A 13481-nucleotide genomic window follows, 5' to 3' on the forward strand; every position below is an offset into this window, starting at 1 on the left:
CCCCCTACTCCTAGAGGATAATTAGCATATTCTAAAAGTTAGATTTCTGCCTTAACGGGGGCACTGATAAAAGTAGGAATAGGCTCGTTAGGTTTAGCTGACATTAGCACATCGCTTAATAGGGTTAAATCTGGTGACAGAAACCCTTTAAAGGGAACCTGTCACCGGGATTTGGGGTATAGAGCTGAGGACATGGGCTGCTAGATCGCCGCTAGCACATCCACAATACCCAGTCCCCATAGCTCTGTGTGCTTTTATTGTGTAAAAAAAAATACGATTTGATACATATGCAAAATTAACTTGAGATGAGTCCTGTCCCTGACTCATCTCATGTCCTCAGCTCTATACCCAAAATCCCGGTGACAGGTTCCCTTTAAGTTAATTTATTTCTCCAGAATAATAAAGTATGTAGTACTATCGACTGTACTAGTATAGAATTAATATGATATTTATGGGGGAATAACATATATACCATATTTAAAAGACATACAGTGATAGATATATGGCTATTATGGATAATACATTGAAATTGCATCTAAATTGCACCACAAACGCATATGCATTTTTATATCATCTGATGCATTTTTTTAGTGATCTGATGCGTCTTTTTGCCTGTATACTTATGACCTTAAATGGGTATTGCTCAATAAGACTATATTCAATTAGGCATTAAGGAAATCTGTATATTATATGTGTCACACCCCAGAGTTGTGTTACTAAACTCTTTACCCCGGTACAATCTGTTAAGAGCCTTTACATTGTCATCTGATGTAATTTTACATTATACCCTCACAAATGTGCATTGAAAACCTTGTTAATTGAATATTGCTGTAATTTCCATGTTCACCAGCAGGTGGCAGCAATGTGTTAGCAAGGACTTGGGTTTAGTTTAGTATTTCTAAGCTGGAATAGTTTGTTCCAGTTTAGCTCCCCCCTCTGTGAGCAGAGTAGGCTGCACCCACATCCTGTCTCATGGGGAGGGAAAGAAGTTAAGTCAGTGTGCCAGCCACCCCTGCTAGGGGAAGTCTGTGCGTGTAAGAGCTTCCAGATATAGAGAATCAAGCCAGAATCTTGTCTCGGCTGAGACATTGATCATAATCCCCAGCCTGAGCCCTTCAGCCTCAGCTGGAAGAAGCAAGCAGACAACTCCAGTTCCAGGAAGAAGCATACCCTGTGAAGATAGCTGTGAGTAAAGTCCAGAGACCCAAGAGAAGCCATATACCTCCTCAGCTAGTCAGTAGAGATGTCCCAAACTATTCGCCGGCAAACAGTTCCCCGCGAACATCGCTTGTTCACGTTCGCCGCGGTGGGTGAACATATGCGATGTTCGGTCCGCCCCCTATACGTCATCATTGAGCAAACTTTGACCCTGTACCTCACAGTCAGCAGACACATTCCAGCCAATCAGCATACCCTCCCCCCCAGACCCTCACACCTCCTAAAAAAAAAGCAAGGACGGCAGCCCTCTTAGATTCATTCTGAAGCTGCAGTGTTAGTTAGAGCAAGGAGAGTGCTGCTGCTGCTGCTGAATTAATAGGGAAATCGTTAGCTAGGCCAGTGTTCTGTGTCCACTCCAGTCCTCAAAGACTCATCTGCTGTAAGGACAGCGTCCTGACAGCACCCCAGGGCTGGTACATCAGTCTGCTTTTATTTATTTTTATATATATATATATTGCAGTTGCCTGCCCGTGTGTGAGAGGCCACAGGCCCACAGACTGTACTGTGTGCACACCACTCATATAGGGTGGCACAGCACCTTGCAGATAAAAAAAGTAATTACATTTTTCCTCTGTAATATAATTGCAGTTGCCAGCCAGTGAGTGTCAGGCCCACAGACTGTACTGTGCCCACTGCCCACCACTCATATCTGGTGTCACAGTAGCTTGCACGCATAGTACCACTAATCTAAAAAAAAATGACAGGCAGAGGCAGGCCACCCCGCAGGGGCCGTCGTGGTGCTGTGATTTCCTTTGGCCCTAGAATAATGCCCAGTGTTCAGAGGCCACGTACCCTGAACTCGAAAAATTTGGAGAACATAGTTAACTGGCTTACACAGGACACCCAATCTTCTACAGCTTCTGCTCGGAACCTTGACGCACCATCCTCCTCCAGCTCAGCTTCGGGCACCTCTCAAGTTACCACTAGCCCGCCCGCCGCCACCACCAACACTAGCACCACAGCCGCTTCACCTGATCTGTCAGAGGAGTTATTTACACATCAGTTGGAAGGAATGAGTGATGCGCAACCATTATTGCCAGAGGATGTAGATAACAGGGATATGTCTCAGTCAGGCAGCATTACACACATGGACGTACGGTGTGATGATGATGATGTTGTACCCGCTGCTGCTTCCTTTGCTGAGTTGTCAGATACAAGTGAAGCGGTTGATGATGACGATGTGTCCAAGGATGTCACGTGGGTGCCCTCTCAAAGAGAGCAAGAACAGGGGGAAAGTTCAGATGGGGAGACAGAGGAGGAGGAGACGAGTTGGAAGCAGGGGGAGGTCGTCGCAAGGAGCTAGTGGCACAGTCAGACAGCATGTATCGGCACCCGGGGTCAGCCAGACAGCACGCCAATCAACCCATGCTGTTGCCACCACCAGAATGCCGTCATTGCAAAGCTCAGCAGTGCCTCTGACAACAGCGATGCCATTTGCAACCTGTGCCAAAAAAAACTGATTCGTGGGAAGTCCAACACCCACCTAGGTACAACTGCTTTGCGAAGGCACATGATCTCACATCACAAACGCCTATGGGATCAACACATGATGAGTACAAGCAGCACACAAACTCAAAGCCGCCATCCTCCTCCTGGTCTAGCATCTTCAGCCACGTCAACCACTGCTGTCCTCCTTGCCCCCTCTCAACCACCCGCCACTCCGCCTCTCACCTTCAGCAGTTCCTGCTCATCTGCCCACAGTCAGGTGTCTGTCAAGGAAATGTTTGAGCGTAAGAAGCCAATGTCACAGAGTCACCCCCTTGCCCGGCGTCTGACAGCTTTTACCATACAAGCTGGTGGAGTCTGAGGCCTTCAAAAAATTTGTAGCTATTTGGACACCGCAGTGGAAGGTACCCGGCCGAATTTTTTTTTCACAAAAGGCTATCCCCAACCTGTACTCTATTGTGGAAAAGGAAGTCATGGCATGTCTGGCACACAGTGTTGGGGCAAGGGTCTGAAAAGGGGGAATATTAATCACCAACATTTAAACAAATATCAATAATTAATATTCATAAAATGGGAGGAGCCGTCTATCGATGACTCCGCCTATTTATACCTTTATATAGCAATAATACAATACTTTGCCTTTACCTTACGCTAATCACTAAGCTAGCTGCATGCGCCTTACTAAACTAACTATCGCTAATAACCACACATTACACAGATAGTTACAAATAAGACATAGTATTATTAATACCAACAATACACTATGCACGCAATACACTAACAATACAGTACTTTAAATACAGCACTAAACTACACTACACAGTTCCCAAATTCCACCCACAAACTAACTATACAATACACTCACACATGTAAATTAGCAGCCCACCCAACTGGTTCTATTTACTGTCTCTATGGGGTACGACGAGGGTTAACAGTGGCGCTGCAGGGGCGAATGCAGGCCACAGACACAGACGGATAGCGGACAGCAATACAAGGGTAGAATACAGCAATGCAAGGGTTAATACCCTGTAAGTGAGTATAGGGAACAGGGATGCTCCCATTAGGAAGGTTAGGGTTTCAGCAATGCAAGGGTTAATACCTTGCAAGTGAATGCTGGGTTACAGGGGAATGGTAGGGGTGAACAGGGAGAGGGATAGTAGGGTAGTGGTAATGGGCAAGGGGTTATAGGGGGTATGGGTATCGTTGGTGGGACAGGGTAGGTAAGGGTTAATCAGGGGGAAAACATTGGTGGGATCGTAGTAGGGGATCAGGGGTTTAAGGGTAAATGAGGGGGGGAAATCGTAGGTGGGATAGCGGTAGAAGGGATGTAGGGGTAAACAGGGAATCGTTGGTGGGGTAGAGGTATACTCAGCCCGCCAGGGGTATGGCCAGCATGCTCATCTTCCAGGGGGGGGGGGCCCGGCTCCTTCCTGAGCGCCGGCTACGCTCTCCTTCAGGGGGCCGGTAAGGAACTCTCTCCAGTGCAGGGCTGCCGGATATTTATATCCCGCAGCCCGCACTCCTGGGCCACGGCGCATGCGCTGTGCGCGCGGCACGGCACAAGACACGTGGGCCGGCGTGGTGATTTGACGTCACCGCGCCAGCCCGCGCGTCTCTGCACGCGCACAGCAGGGCCGCGCCACTTGCAGACAGGCGGGAGAAGCCTTTGATCTCCCCCTGCAGCACCTTGCATTCCGGACAGCTCGATAATAGAATGCGCATAATAGAAGGAGGGGAGGTTTCTCCCTCCCTTCTATATCATGCATAATTATCTCCAGCAGCGCTGGAGATAATTAGAAGAAAGGACTCAGATTCTGTTGAATCTGAGTTCTTTGTATCCACCAGGATGACCGGACCCTTTTCCGGTCATTCTGATGCAATCAGCCAGATTGCATCAGTGTGAATGCTTGGGGCACATTCACACTGATGCACCTGGTTTCAGGTGCCTATGGAGGGGGATATATGTATAATATACATGTGTATGGATGCTTGGGGCACATCCATACACATGTATACACTGATATTGGGGTATATAGGCCTATAAGGGGGCACATATATATTATAAGGGGGCACAGCTTCCAGGGACCACATATTTCCCACAGGGGCCACCATGAGCCCCTGTGGGCCACTAAGGGCAGATGTGCGCACATCATCCTATAAAGTGACCATTAATGCATGCATATATATATCATACATGCATGCACGTGTTTGCATGCATATATGTATATATATGCATGCGTCTCAACCGGGTCCATCTGACCACTGATACCTGGTCTGCAAAGCACGGTCAGGGTAGGTATATCACGTACACTGCGCATTGGGTAAACCTGCTGACGGCTGCCAAGCATGGAATGCGTGGCTCTGCAGAGGAGTTGGTGACACCGCCACGACTTGCAGGCAGGCCTGCTGCCACCTCCTCTACTTCTCCTACTCCATCCTCTTCGCTAACCTTCTCGGCTGAGTCTTCTTATGCTGCTGCGTCTTGCTCCACATCAACTGAACCCCCCCCCCCCCCCCCCCCCAGGGGCTATTCCACATCCGGGATACGACAGTGTCACGCCGTCTTGGGGTTGACTTGCCTGGAAGCAGAGAGTCACACCGGACCAGCACTCCTGTCTGCCCTGAACGCACAGGTGGATCAGTGGCTGACTCCGCACCAACTGGAGATCGGCAAAGTGGTGTGTGACAACGGAAGCAATTTGTTGGCGGCATTGAATTCGGGAAAGTTGACACATGTGCCGTGCATGGCACATGTGTTGAATCTGATCGTAAAACACTTTGTGCATAAGTACCCCGGCTTACAGGACGTCCTCAAGCAGGCCAGGAAGGTGTGTGGCCATTTCAGGCGTTCTTACACGGCCATGACGCACTTTTCCGATATTCAGCGGCGAAACAACATGCCAGTGAGGCGCTTGATTTGCTACAGCCCGACACGGAATTCAACACTCCTAATGTTCAACCGCCTGCTCCAACAAGAAAAAGCCATCAACGAGTATTTGTATGACCAGGGTGCTAGGACAGCCTCTTCGGAGCTGGGTATTTTTTTGCCACATTACTGGACGCTCATGCGCAATGCCTTTAGGCTCATGCGTCCTTTTGAGGAGGTGACAAACCTAGTCAGTCGCACCGAAGGCACCATCAGCGACATCATCCCATTTGTTTTCTTCCTGGAGCGTGCCCTGCAAAGAGTGCTGGATCAGGCCGTAGATGAGCGTGAAGAGGAAGAGTTGTGGTCACCATCACCACCAGAAACAGCCTTATCATCATCGCTCTTCCTGAGGCTTGCTCTACTAAGTGGGCTTCTTAGTAAGTGGAGTTAAAAAAAGGAGTTCTAGTGCGGAGTGTGATTTTGTGGGAGTGATTGCAGGTGGCTGAGTGTGGTTTGAAGCAGAGATCCTTGAAAGTTAAGTTTTTGCATTTTAGTACTGCCATTTAAACCCGGCAACCAGGTGCTATAAATGAAACTACTAAACTCGCTGAGCTTGCTCTACTAAGTGGGCTTCTTATTAAGTGGAGTTAAAAAAAGGAGTTTAAGAAAAGGATTTGGAAACTAAGGTTGGATATAATTTCCTTGTGTGTTGTTGGCTTAATTCTAGGTAGTCCTTCAACTACAGCAGACAGGGTCTAATTCTAAATCATATTTACTGTTTTACTATTTTACTGTTGTAATCCCCATTTAGTATGTGTTGCACAATTGACAATGCAGTCCAGTGCACATCTTGCATGATGTATGCAGTCCTGGAACAGCCGTTCGAGGGTGTACAGTATATCTTTGTTCAAAATGTGAGAAAATTACCCGTCTGGAATCGCAAATTGAGTCTCTAAACGGGCAAGTTGCAACACTGAGAGGCATTGACAATTTGCAAAAGAGTTTGCTTCTCACCGAGCAAGCACTCTTTGGGGTAGATGAGGGGGAGGGTGACAGAGAGGAGGCTGAGGAAAGTGAGGTAGCTATCTGGGTAACAGTTAGAAAGCGGGGTAGAGGGAAGAGTGCCAGGGAGGCTAGCCCTGATCTGACATACCCCAACAAGTTTGCACGTTTGGCAGATGAGGGGGATATCAGTCCGGGGACGGCACTGCTGCAGCCGGACACTTCCTCTGCCAGTCAGGGGAATGTCAGCTCCAGTAAGCAGGGGACCAGGAGAGCAGGGCAGGCCAGACAAGTGCTGGTAGTGGGAGACTCCATTATTAGGGGAACAGATAGGGAAATCTGTCACAAAGACCGTGGTCGCCGAACAGTGTGCTGTCTTCCTGGCGCTAGAGTTTTACACATCGCGGATCGGGTTGACAGATTACTGGGAGGGGCTGGAGAAGATCCAGCGGTCATGGTCCATATCGGAACCAATGACAAAGTTAGAGGTAGGTGGAGAGTCCTTAAAAATTATTTCAGGGATTTAGGTCAAAAGCTTAGGGCAAGGACCTCAAAAGGTAGTATTTTCCGAAATACTGCCTGTACCACGAGCCACACAAGAAAGGCAGTGGGAGATTAGGGAGATTAACAAGTGGCTCAAGAACTGGTGTAGGAAGGAGGGGTTTGGGTTCCTGGAGAACTGGGCCGACTTCTCTATCGGCTACAGGCTCTATCGTAAGACGGGCTGCACCTCAATGGGGAAGGGGCAGCTGTGCTGGGGAGAAAGATGGCTAGAAGGTTGGAGGAGTGTTTAAACTAAGGACTGGGGGGAGGGAAATTACACTATAGGAGGGGAAGATAGTGCAGATAGAGACCGGGGGCAAGGTAGTGGGTGGGACTGGGGGAGGAATGGAAGGAGGGAATAGAACAATTCAGAAGGAAAGGTGTAGGGTAAAAAATATACATAAACCTCTCAAATGTATGTATACTAATGCCAGAAGCCTGACTAATAAAACTGGAGAAATGAAACTAGTGATGTGTGAGGAGGACTATGACATAGTGGGAATAACTGAGACATGGCTGGATGATAGCTATGACTGGGCGGTTAAGTTACAGTCTGTTTAGAAAGGATCGTCAAAACCGGAGAGGGGGAGGGGTCTGCCTGTATGTAAAGTCTTGTCTAAAGCCCAAAATCCGGGAAGATATAAGTGAAGGACATGAACATGTGGAGTCACTGTGGGTAGAAATACATGGAGCAAAAAAGAACAATAAATTACTAATAGGAGTTTACTATAAACTAGGGATCGACCGATTATCGGTTTTACCGATATTATCAGCCGATATTCAGGATTTTGACAGTTATCGGTATCGGCATCTATTTTGCCGATATACCGATAACGTATTGGGAACACAGATCGTGCTGCTCTCAGCGCGTTCTGTGTTCCCTCCGCAGCACAGGGGAGAAGGAAGCAGTGTCTCCCTCCCCCTGTGCTGCTGCCGCTAATGAGAGGGGAGAAGACAAGAGGAGGGGCGGGGCTGTGGCCGCTGCGCCACCAATGAAGATGAGTCTTTCATTAATTCATATACAGGAGGCGGGAGCTGGCTGCAGAATCACATAGCCGGCTCCCGACCTCTATGAACGGCAGCTGCGGTCCGCGGTAGTTAACCCATTAGGTGCTGCGGATCGCAGCTACCGCTCATAGAGGTCGGGAGCCGGCTATGTGATTCTGCAGCCAGCTCCCGCCTCCTGTATGTGAATGAGAGAGGTATCTTCATTGGTGGCGCAGTGCGCCCCCCCCCAAGCCCCCCAGTATTAATCATTGGTGGTGCAGTGCGCCCCCCCCACCCAAGCCCCCCCCCCAAGTATTAATCATTGGTGGCAGTGGCCACAGGATCCCCTCTCCCCTGCTCCTCCGATCGGAGCCCCAGCAGTGTAAGCCTGGGGCTCCGATCGGTTACCATGGCAGCCAGGACGCTATTAAAGCCCTGGCTGCCATAGTCAGTAACCTTGCTGCTGTGTGCACAAAGCACAGAGCAGCAGGGACAGTGTGAGATCCTATTCACCCTGATAGATCTCTATCAGGGTGAATAGGACAAGGGTTCTAGTCCCTAAGGGGGCTAAAAGTTAGTAAAAAAAAAAAAACACAAAAATATTAAGCATAAATGAAAAAGATTTACAAAAAATAAAATAATAATACACGTTAACAATAAACATATTAATTTTCAGCAGATTTGTGTAGGAAAATTTATTTTTTCTCAAAAATAAAAATACCCAGAATATCGGTATAAATTATCGGCTATCGGCCTGAAAGTTGACAAATTATCGGTATCGGCCCTAAAAAATCAATATCGGTCGATCCCTACTATAAACCACCTAATATACCAGAGTCCACAGAAAATCTACTACTAAACGAGATAGAGGTGAGAGGTACATACCGTATGGGAATAAAAGGTTAAGGAACAAAAAGAAACCAATGTGGATAAACAAAACTGTAAAGAAAGCAATAAATGACAAAAAGAAAGCATATAAATCACTAAAACAGGAGAGTAGCACGGAAGCACTGAAAAACTATAAGGAAAAAAATAGAACATGTAAAAAAACAAATAAAAGTGGCCAAACTAGAGACCGAGATATTAATTGCCAAAAAGAGTAAAACTAACCCTAAAATGTTCTTCAGTTATAGAAATGTTAAAAAGTATAAATCTGAAGGTGTTGCCGCTTTAAAGAGTAATGAGGGGGGAGTCGCAGAGAGCGAAGAGGAGAAAGCAAAGCTGTTAAATATTTTTTTATCCAATGTATTCACTGAGGAAAATAAACTGTCAGATGAAATGCTGAATGTAAAAATAAATTCCCCATTAAAAGTGTCCTGTCTGACCCAGGAAGAAGTACAACAGGAAGAAGTACAACAGCGACTTAAAAAGATTAAAATAGACAAATCGCCAGGACCGGATGGCATACACCCCCGTATCCTAAGGGAATTAAGTAATGTCATAGCCAGACCCTTATTTCTGATATTTGCGGACTCTATACTGACAGGGAATGTCCCACAGGATTGGCGCATGGCAAATGTGGTGCGAATATTCAAAAAGGGTCCAAAAACAGAGCCTGGAAACTATAGGCCGGTAAGTTAAACATCTGTTGTGGGTAAGGCTAGTTTCACACTAGCGTTCAGGTGTCCGCTCGTGAGCTCCGTTTGAAGGAGCTCACGAGCGGTCCTGAACGCAGCCGCCCGGCCGCAATGCATTCTCAATGGAGGCGGATCCATTGAGAATGCATCCGCCTGCCAGCGCTCAGCCTCCGCTCCGCTCAGTGAGCGGACACCTGAACGCTGCTTGCAGCGTTCGGGTTTCCGCCTGGCCGTGCGGAGGCGAGCGGATCCGTCCAGAGTTACAATGTAAGTCAATAGGGACGGATCTGCTTGAAGATGACACCATATGGCTCAATCTTCAAGCGGATCCGTTCCTCATTGACTTTCAATGTAAAGTCTGAACGGATCCGCTCAGGCTACTTTCATACTTAGAAAATTTTCTAAGTTTTAATGCAGACGGATCCGCTCCGAACGCTAGTGTGAAAGTAGCCTAAACTGTTTCAAGGTTTTCTGAGAGATGCTATCTTAGAGCATCTCAAAGGAAATAAGCAAATAACGCCATATCAGCATGGCTTCGTGAGGGATCGGTCATGCCAAACTAATTTAATCAGTTTCTATGAGGAGGTAAGTTCTAGACTTGACAGCAGCGAATCAATGGATGTCGTATATCTGGACTTCTCCAAAGCATTTGACACTGTACCACATAAAAGGTTAGTATATAAAATGAGAATGCTCGGACTGGGAGAAAACATCTGTATGTGGGTAAGTAACTGGCTCAATGATAGAAAACAGAGGGTGGTTATTAACGGTGCACACTCAGATTGGGTCACTGTCACTAGTGGGGTACATCAGGGGTCAGTATTGGGCCCGATTCTCTTCAATATATTTATTAATGATCTTGTAGAAGGCTTGCATAGTAAAATATCAATTTTCGCAGATGACACTAAACTGTGTAAAGTAATTAACGCTGAAGAGGACAGTATACTACTACAGAGGGATCTGGATAGATTGGAGGCTTGGGCAGATAAGGTTTAACACTGACAAATGTAAGGTTATGCACATGGGAAGGAATAATGCAAGTCACCCGTACATACTAAATGATAAAACACTCAGTAGCACTGACATGGAAAAGGATCTAGGAATTTTAATAAACAGCAAACTAAGCTGCAAAAACCAGTGTCAGGCAGCTGCTGCCAAGGCCAATAAGATAATGGGTTGCATCAGAAGGGGCATAGATGCCCGTGATAAGAACTAAGTCCTACCACTTTACAAATCATTAGTCAGACCACACATGGAGTACTGTGTACAGTTCTGGGCTCCTGTAAACAAGGCAGACATAGCAGAGCTGGAGAAGGTCCAGAGGAGGGCAACTAAAGTAATAACTGGAATAGGGCAACTACAGTACCCTGAAAGATTATCAAAATTAGGGTTATTCACTTTAGAAAAAAGACGACTGAGGGGAGATCTAATTAATATGTATAAATATATCAGGGGTCAGTACAGAGATCTCTCCCATCATCTATTTATCCCCAGGACTGTGACTGTGACGAGGGGACATCTTCTGCGTCTGGAGGACAGAAGGTTTGTACACATAGAAAAGGATTCTTTACGGTAAGAGCAGTGAGACTATGGAACTCTGTGCCTGAGGAGGTGGTGATGATGAGTACAATAAAGGAATTCAAGAGGGGCCTGGATGTATTTCTGGAGTGTAATAATATTACAGGCTATAGCTACTAGAGAGGGGTCGTTGATCCAGGGACTTATTATGATTGCCTGATCGGAGTCGGAAAGGAATTTTTATTCCCCTAAAGTTGGGAAAATTGGCTTCTACCTCAGTTCTTTTTTTTGCCTTCTTCTGGATCAACTTGCAGGATAACAGGCCGAACTGGATGGACAAATGTCTTTTTTCGGCCTTATGTACTATGTTACTATGGTACCATGCTTGCTGGACCTGCGGCAACACTGGAAGAGGAGTCTGAGGAAGAGGAGTCAGAGGAGGAATGTGGCTTTGAGGAGGAGGAAGACCAACCACAGCAGGCATCCCAGGGTGCTCGTTGGCACCTATCTGGTACCCGTGGTGTTGTACGTGGCTGGGGGGAGGAACAGTCCTTCAATGAGATCAGTGAGGACGAGGAACGGGACAAGATTAGCTCGGCACCTTGTGCAAATAGGGTCTTTCATGCTGTCATGCCTGTTGAGGGACCCTCGTATAAAAAGGCTGAAGGAGAACGACCTGTACTGGGTGTCCACGCTACTAGACTCCCGGTATAAGCAGAAAGTGGCTGAAATGTTACAGAATTACCGGAAGTCGGAAAGGATGCAGCAGTTCCAAAACAAGTTAAAAAGTATGCTTTACACAGCGTATAAGGGTAATGTCACAGCACAACGGGAATCTAACAGGGGAAGAGGTGAAAGTAATCCTCCTCCTACCACGACCACGCCGGCAAGGACAGGACGCTTTACAGACGTGTTGTTGATGAAGGACATGCAGAGCTTTTTAAGTCCTACGCATCGCCACAGCCCTTCGGGTTCCACCCTCAGAGAACGACTCGACCGACAGGTAGCAGACTACCTCGCCTTAACTGCAGATATCGACACTCTGAGGAGCGATGAACCCCTTGACTACTGGGTGTGCAGGCTTGACCTGTGGCCTGAGCTATCCCAATTTGCGATAGAACTTCTGGCCTGCCCCGCCTCAAGTGTCCTGTCAGAAAGGACCTTCAGTGCAGCATGAGGTATTGTCACTGAGAAGAGAAGTCGCCTAGGTCAAAAAAGTCTAGATTACCTCAACTTTATTAATATGAATGAGGCATGGATCCTGAAGGGACTGACAGTGGGGAATGCATTTGACTAAAAAAGGCCTGATGAGATGAGGTGCCTTTGGCTAAAAATGGTCCACACGCTGCTGTATTTTATCTCTGAATGTCGGATGACTTGCGTGACTTATCCGCCACCAACTAGGGTTGAAGCCGCAATGTTTTAGTGCACTTTCTGCCTGGAAAACATAAATTTTTCCGGAAGCCGCTACAGCAGGGGCAGCAACAATACCTGATTTTTCAGGCATGTGTACATGCCTAATTTTTCTGGCCTCTTGTGCTGCACTGTGGCTGCAAAAACAAAACAAAAAAAAGGCACATACATGTGTCAATTCCCCTTCGTGATCGTTGCCTTGTTGTGGTGAAGGGGCTTGCATATCACAATGAAGCGATCACATCTATGAGTGTGTTGGCAATGGCAATGTTGGCGCACCCCATAGGATAAGGTCGTTGCTTCATTGTGAACAGACCAAAAGCGATCGGCTGGATAAATTTTCATTGAAAAAACATAAATTTTCTTTGTGATCATCTAAGGCAGTGATGGTGAACCTTTTAGAGACCGAGTGCCAATCTTCAACCAAAAACACGTCAATTTACCCTGAATACTACAGTCCAATATAGTACATCTTCTATAGAAAGAGAGAATCCAGCTTCTTGTGGAGTAAAAAGTAGTTCTTTATTGGCTCATCATATAAAATCCACCAAAATCACAGGAAAAAGGTGCAGTAACATGTTTCGGGCTACAGAATCCAGCCCTTCATCAAGACATAACACACATAGTAAAGAAGACCTTTCACTTGTAAAAACATTGTGAACTAAGTATGCTGCCATGTAGAGCGGCGCCCGGGGATCTCACTGCACTTACTATTATCCCTGGGCGCCGCTCCGTTCTCCCGTTATGCCCTCCGGTACCTTTGCTCCTTAAGTTATAGTAGGCGGGTCTTCCCTTGTCCTGTGGGCGTCTCCTTCTCCTAGGCTGTAGCGCTGGCCAATCGCAGCGCACAGCTCACAGCCTGGGAGAAAAAAAACTCCCAGGCTGTGAGCTGTGCGCTGCGATTGGCC

The sequence above is a fragment of the Bufo bufo genome, chromosome 1 (genome assembly GCF_905171765.1).
Source record: "Bufo bufo chromosome 1, aBufBuf1.1, whole genome shotgun sequence".
NCBI classification, from domain to species: Eukaryota; Metazoa; Chordata; class Amphibia; order Anura; family Bufonidae; genus Bufo; species Bufo bufo.